Here is a 7,736-nt window from a genome sequence, read left to right as displayed (position 1 = left end):
TATATAAGCAGTAGCAACGGCACCAGAAAAGTGCTTTGCCCAGGACAATAAACAAGCAGTAACGCAGCGGTAGTAACGCAAAGAAACAAAGAAACAAGCAGCGATAGCAGTATTTAGGAACAAGGCCTAGGGATCATACTTTCACTAGTGGACACTCTCAACTTTGATCACATAACAGAATAGATAAATGCATACTCTACACTCTTGTTGGATGATGCACACCATTGCGTAGGATTACACGAACCCTCAATGCCGGAGTTAACAACCTCCACAATATTCAATGTTCATATTTAAATAACCTTAGAGTGCATGACAGATCAACATAACCAAACCAAGTACTAACATAGCATGCACACTGTGACCATCACACTATGAACGGAGGAATAGATCACATCAATACCATCATAGTAATAGTTAACTTCATAATCTACAAGAGATCACAATCATAGCATAAACCAAGTACTTCATGATGCACACACTGCCAACATTACATCATGGAGGAGGAATAGACTACTTTAATAACATCACTAGAGTAGCACATAGATGAATTGTGATACAAAACTCATATGAATCTCAATCATGTAAGGCAGCTCATGAGATCATTGTATTGAAGTACATAGGGGAGAGATTAACCACATAGCTACCGGTACAGCCCTTAGCCTCGATGGAGAACTACTCCCTCCTCATGGGAGACAGCAGCGGTGATGAAGATGGCGGTGATGTCGATGGAGAAGCCTTCCGGGGGCACTTCCCCGTCCCGGCGGCGTGCCGGAACAGAGACTCCTGTCCCCCAGATCTTGGCTTCGCGATGGCGGCGGCTCTGGATGGTTTCTCGTACCGTGGCTTTTTCGTATCGAGGTTTTAGGTCGAGGGGCTTTATATAGGCGAAGAGGCGGCGTCAGAAGGTCGAAGGGGCGCCGACACTATAGGGGGGCGCGGGCCCCCCCTTGGCCGCGCCGGCCTAGGGTTTGGTGGGCCTGTGCCCCCTCTCTGGCGGTTCTCGTGTGTTCTGGATGCTTCCGGGCAAAATAGGAACCTGGGCGTTGATTTCGTCCAATTCCGAGAATATTTCTTTACTAGGATTTCTGAAACCAAAAACAGCGAAAACAAAGAATCGGCACTTCGGCATCTTGTTAATAGGTTAGTTCCAGAAAATGCACGAATATGACATAAAGTGTGCATAAAACATGTAGATATCATCAATAATGTGGCATGGAACATAAGAAATTATCGATACGTCGGAGACGTATCAGCATCCCCAAGCTTAGTTTCTGCTTGTCCCGAGCAGGTAAACGATAACAAAGATAATTTCTGGAGTGACATGCCATCATAAACTTGATCATATTGTAAACATATGTAATGAATGCAGCGATCAAAACAATGTATATGACATGAGTAAACAAGTGAATCATACAGCAAAGACTTTTCATGAATAGTACTTAAAGACAAGCATCAATAAGTCTTGCATAAGAGTTAACTCATAAAGCAATAAATCAAAGTAAAGGTATTGAAGCAACACAAAGGAAGATTGAGTTTCAGCGGTTGCTTTCAACTTATAACATGTATATCTCATGGATATTGTCAATGTAAAGTAATATAACAAGTGCAATATGCAAGTATGTAGGAATCAATGCACAGTTCACACAAGTGTTTGCTTCTTGAGGTGGAAAAAGATAGGTGAACTGACTCAACATAAAAGTAAAAGAAAGGTCCTTCAACGAGGAAAGCATCGATTGCTATATTTGTGCTAGAGCTTTTATTTTGAAAACATGAAACAATTTTGTCAACGGTAGTAATAAAGCATATGAGTTATGTAAATTATATCTTACAAGTTGCAAGCCTCATGCATAGTATAATAATAGTGCCCGCACCTTGTCCTAATTAGCTTGGACTACCGGATCATCGCAATACACATGTTTTAACCAAGTGTCACAATGGGGCACCTCCATGCCGCCTGTACAAAGGTCTAAGGAGAAAGCTCGCATTTTGGATTTCTCGCTTTTGATTATTCTCAACTTAGACATCCATACCGGGACAACATGGACAACAGATAATGGACTCCTCTTTAATGCATAAGCATGTAACAACAATTAATTTTTCTCATTTGAGATTGAGGATATATGTCCAAAACTGAAACTTCCACCATGAATCATGGCTTTAGTTAGCGGCCCAATGTTCTTCTCTAACAATATGCATGCTCCAACCATTAAGGTGGTAGATCTCTCTTACTTCAGACAAGACGGACATGCATAGCAACTCACATGATATTCAACAAAGAATAGTTGATGGCGTCCCCAGAAACATGGTTATCACACAACAAGCAACTTAATAAGAGATAAAGTGCATAAGTACATATTCAATACCACAATAGTTTTTAAGCTATTTGTCCCATGAGCTATATATTGTAAAGGTGGAGGAATAGAAATTTAAAGGTAGCACTCAAGCAATTTACTTTGGAATGGCGGAGAAATACCATGTAGTAGGTAGGTATGGTGGACACAAATGGCATAGTGTTTGGCTCAAGGATTTGGATGCACGAGAAGTATTCCCTCTCAATACAAGGCTTAGGCTAGCAAGGCTATTTGAAACAAACACAAGGATGAACCGGTGCAGCAAAACTCACATAAAAGACATATTGTAAACATTATAAGACTCTACACCGTCTTCCTTGTTGTTCAAACTCAATACTAGAAATTATCTAGACCTTAGTGACGAGGGAATACCTCAGCAATGCCTACGTATTGTAGACTTGGGTTTCGGGAGAGAGCGACGATGGAGATTCCGGGGACGAGATTAGGCACACGACGTACCCAGCTTCGGGTCCCCTCGGTGGAGGATCCCTACGTGCTGCTAGCAATCCAGTATATGATCATTGTATGTTTACAGGGTGTCGCCCTAGCGGAGCTATGTTGTCTATCTCTATGTCTATATCTTGGCCCTCCTTATTTTCGGGTACCCTGGCTAGCTTTATATATGCAACCAGCCTAGGGTTTTACAAGAGTCCTAGTCGACTACTTCTTCGGGTTGCCTTGTTGGGCCTTCTCCATATTTGGTCTTCTCCATATTGGGTCGAGCCAGGTATACTAATAATGGGTACCCGAAGGGTATGCCTATGTCAGTAGCCCCCGAGTTTATAGGGAAGTCGAAGACTTGCGTAGAAACTCCAAGCATAACCATCTCCGAAGTCGAAGAAATACAAGGCGAGGTCCATGTCGTAGATCATGTGTAGCGTAGATGATGTCGACGATTTTTGAAATTATCGGGTGCGCGGCAGCGCTCCCGATGGGAGTAGCCCCCGAGTCTATGGGCAAGTGCTTGCACTTGGGCATAGACTCAAGTTGTACTACTCGATGAAGAACTTAACTATATTTCTGGAGGACTTGATGAAATCCATGTGCTCCCGATGGGAGTATGCTCCACTCGAGTCGTAGAATCGAGTTGAGTCTACAAACCTTGATTGTCGTAGATGCTGTCGAAGTTATTTTCTATCGGGTGCGCGACCAGCGCTCCCGATGGGAGTAGCCCCCGAGGCTACAGCCAAGTGTTTGCACTTGGGTGTAGGCTCAACTTGCTTTTAATCGACTCCACAATTTTTCCTCTTTCTTGTATCTTATCGGGAGGGTGAACAATACTCTCGATAAGAGTAGCCCCCGAGCCTATGAGCAGGTGATTGCACCTAGGCATAGGCTCAAGTTGTACTACTCGATAAACAACTTGGCGCAGCCCCTCTTTTTATCGTCTCCAGGCCGTTGCTATTTTTATTTGACATCCATATCTATATTGTACAGGGATAATGGTAGTTGGGGCTAGTTCATCTGATGGATCAGGTACTAGTTAACTGCTCTAGTGGCAATCCGCAAAAACCTACTTCAAGATCACGTCCCTGGACATGATCCCGGGATACTGGTGTTAACTCGACAGGTGCCGCTTAAGGTCTTACCATCCTGTCGAGTCCCAGTCATGTTTTATCGGGTACCTAACGCGTCCGTTAGGATTTTTCTTTGTATCTGTTGATACGGAAAAAAGTAGCAAACCGACGTCAGAGACGGTGCCACGCCGCTCAGAACGGATCTGGGGTCTTACCTTCGCAGAGTTTTGCGGCATTCAGAGATTGTTCGCGACTTTTAGCGCTCTGAGAATATATTGTCGAGTGCCTTGTTCGGCTGATGCAATGACCCATTTTACGGGCTCTTCTATATTTTTCTCGGGCGTGATGAGACAACCGAATATATTGGATTCTTCTATATTGTCGAGTACATCACCGATGCTCTTGCTCGGAACAATATGACGAATCAATGGACCCGAAGATTTGTCCATCACTTTTTTTTGGTTCCTCCTTGATGAAAATTTCGTCGAGTTCTTTCTTGCAGAAAATTTCTTTGGGTCCTCCCTGAGAACAATTCTTCGAGTCCTCCTTGAGGACAATTCTTCGGGTCCTCCCTGAGGACAATTCTTTGGGTCCTCCATGAGGACAATTCTTCGGGTCCTCCTTGAGGATAATTCTTCGGGACCTTCTTGAAGATAATTCTTCGGAACCTCCTTGAGGATAATTTTTCGGGACCTTCTTGAAGATAATTCTTCGGGACCTCCTTGAGGATAATTTTTCGGGACCTTCTTGAAGATAATTCTTCTGGACCTCCTTGAGGATAATTTTCGGGACCTTCTTGAAGATAATTCTTCGGGTTCCTCCTTTAGGAAATTTTTTCGGATCCTCCTTCAGGAATTTTTCTTGGATTCTCCTTGAGGAAAAGTTTCGTCGGGTCCTGTCCTCTCTTGAAGACAATTTCGTCGGGTTCTCCTTGAAGAAGATTTTGTCGAGTTCTCTTTTGAAAACAATTTCGTCGGGTTCTCCTTGAAGAAGATTTTGTCGAGTTCTCTTTTGAAAACAATTTCGTCGGGTTCTCTCTTATATACTTTGAATTTTGCTTTCTCCTGCACAAATAAACAAACTTTTTCTATCTTTTCCTTGACTCTCTTTTTCGCATGCGGTGTCAGATGCTTAGATTCGATGATATGTAAAGTGAATATATGCCGCCCAGCCCCCGAGTGTCGGGTGCGGCGAAAGTAACGATAATCAACTTTGTGCAAAATAAAAGAACACTTAGCTTTTTGGACACGACGAAGTCGATGCGCGATGAGGTCTTCGAGTGCAGCGAAAAAGTCGAGCCGAAGTAGAAACCACCGAATAGCGAAAGTGGATACCACCGAATTGTTGATGAAGAGATAGCCGAGCCCCCGAGCACTGCTGGGGTGATATCATGATTGTTGCTTAGACGCCGTGTCACAGTTGTTACTCGTGGCGAAGTCGTTGTCGAGCCCCCGAGTATTATCCGCGACGCCAGAAGAGGGACATTAAGGATGAAATACTGAAGATGAATCTGAGATGAAGTACTTGAGATGAATCCATATTGAAGATTACACCATCAAATATGAATCATATATTGAAGATGAATCCACCGATATCATAGAGGATGAATCCGTTGACCCGAAAAATCCAGTAATAACCATAGAAGATGAATCAGCTGATATCATAGAGGATGAATCCATTGAGCCGAAGAAAATAATTCCAGTAATAGCCATAGAAGATGAATCCATTGACCCGGAAACGTATCGGGTAATATTGTATAAGTGAACCAATAATAACCCAAAGAAAACCAATCCAGTAATCCGAAGAAAATAAATCCACTGAGTCGAAGAAGATAAAGCCAGTAAGTCGAAGAAAATAATTCCATTGAGCCGAAGAAAATAATTTCACTGAGCCGGAGAAGATATATCCAGAGCCGAAGGAAAGAAATTCACCAAGTAACCGAGTATATTTGTGATAACGAAGTAATGGCACAGTCCCAAATGTCGGGTAAATTTGCTGTAATGATGCAATGTTGCAGCCCCCGAGTATTCGGGTGTGGCGAAAGTAAATAAATAATTAACTCTTGGAAGAGGGAAATTTAGCTTTTTATCGGGTGCGACGGAGCCGATGTGGACGCAAGTCGTGCCTCGGACGCAGTCTATAGTCGCACGGCGTCTGGCCGGAAGTGGTCGATGTGGCCGTCATAGTTGATGAAGAGGACGCAGTCGATCCGACGGATCCGCGATAGGTGAGCACCCGAGGGTGTTGAGTTCGCGGGAGACAAATCCCCGAGTGTGGCTACTATGTGCGGCGAAGCATTGTTTCGATCTGCAGTTATATTGCGGCGGAAAAAATTCTGCAAGGAAGTAATAGTACGAGCTGACGAAGTAAATTTATAAGTAGTAATAAATTAGAAATATAGCACCTGATTATTTTTGTCGGATGCCGGTGAATTCTTGATGGGCGTGCATACGCTAGAGAGTGCTAGCAGATGTCATGGCTGCGAAGGACCAAAGTCGTTGTAGGTACCGACCTGCGTGATGGCGAAGATGGGGTCCGGTTCTTACGTAAATAAGCTCGATCAGTTTTTGGATTCGTGAAGAGTATGAACTTTTTCTTTTTCGTGGGACTTGAACCCGTATGGAGTAGTAATTGGCACTCTAGATTGCTTTTTTTTTCTTCAAGCTTGCAATCCGTCGGCTGTCAGACCAAGCAAACCACGTCTTCGCTTATTTTTCTTGAAATCTTGGCCAGCCAAAGCCTTGAACCCAATCACGCGCTCAATGCGCCGGGCCTGTGCGCTGAACGGCCGAGGCCATTATAGCTAGATTGGATCTAGGCCGAGGATGAACGCCAGGTTGTTGCATGAAGTTGAAGTAGATGATCTGCCGAAGATCTGGCCGTGCTGTTGATGATGATGAACTCGACGGATCTCGCCCGGATAACAAATCCAATCGCCGCAGTCCCCACGGTCGGCGCCAATTGACGAGGGAATACCTCAGCAATGCCTACGTATTGTAGACTTGGGTTTCGGGAGAGAGCGACGATGGAGATTCCGGGGACGAGATTAGGCACACGACGTACCCAGCTTCGGGTCCCCTCGGTGGAGGATCCCTACGTGCTGCTAGCAATCCAGTATATGATCATTGTATGTTTACAGGGTGTCGCCCTAGCGGAGCTATGTTGTCTATCTCTATGTCTATATCTTGGCCCTCCTTATTTCGGGTACCCTGGCTAGCTTTATATATGCAACCAGCCTAGGGTTTTACAAGAGTCCTAGTCGACTATTTCTTCGGATTGCCTTGTTGGGCCTTCTCCATATTTGGTCTTCTCCATATTGGGCCGAGCCAGGTATACTAATAATGGGTACCCGAAGGGTATGCCTATGTCACTTAGAGAGACCAATTATGCAAACCAAATTTTAGCATGCTCTATGTATTTCTTCATTAATAGGTGCAAAGTATATGATGCAAGAGCTTAATCATGAGCACAACAATTGCCAAGTATCACTTTATCCAAGACATTATAGCAATTACTACATGTATCATTTTCCAATTCCAACCATATAACAATTTAACGAAGAAGAAACTTCGCCATGAATACTATGAGTAGAGCCTAAGGACATACTTGTCCATATGCTACAGCGGAGCGTGTCTCTCTCCCACAAGTGAATGCTAGGATCCATTTTATTCAAACAAAACAAAAACAAAAACAAACCGACGCTCCAAGCAAAGCACATAAGATGTGACGGAATAAAAATATAGTTTCAGGGGAGGAACCTGATAATGTTGTCGATGAAGAAGGGGATGCCTTGGGCATCCCCAAGCTTAGACGCTTGAGTCTTCTTGAAATATGCAGGGATGAACCATGGGGGCATCCCCAAGCTTAG

The sequence above is a fragment of the Lolium perenne genome, chromosome 2, assembly GCF_019359855.2.
Source record: "Lolium perenne isolate Kyuss_39 chromosome 2, Kyuss_2.0, whole genome shotgun sequence".
Taxonomy (NCBI): domain Eukaryota; kingdom Viridiplantae; phylum Streptophyta; class Magnoliopsida; order Poales; family Poaceae; genus Lolium; species Lolium perenne.
The sequence above is the reverse complement of the archived record's forward strand: the minus strand, read 5'-3'. Positions refer to the sequence as shown.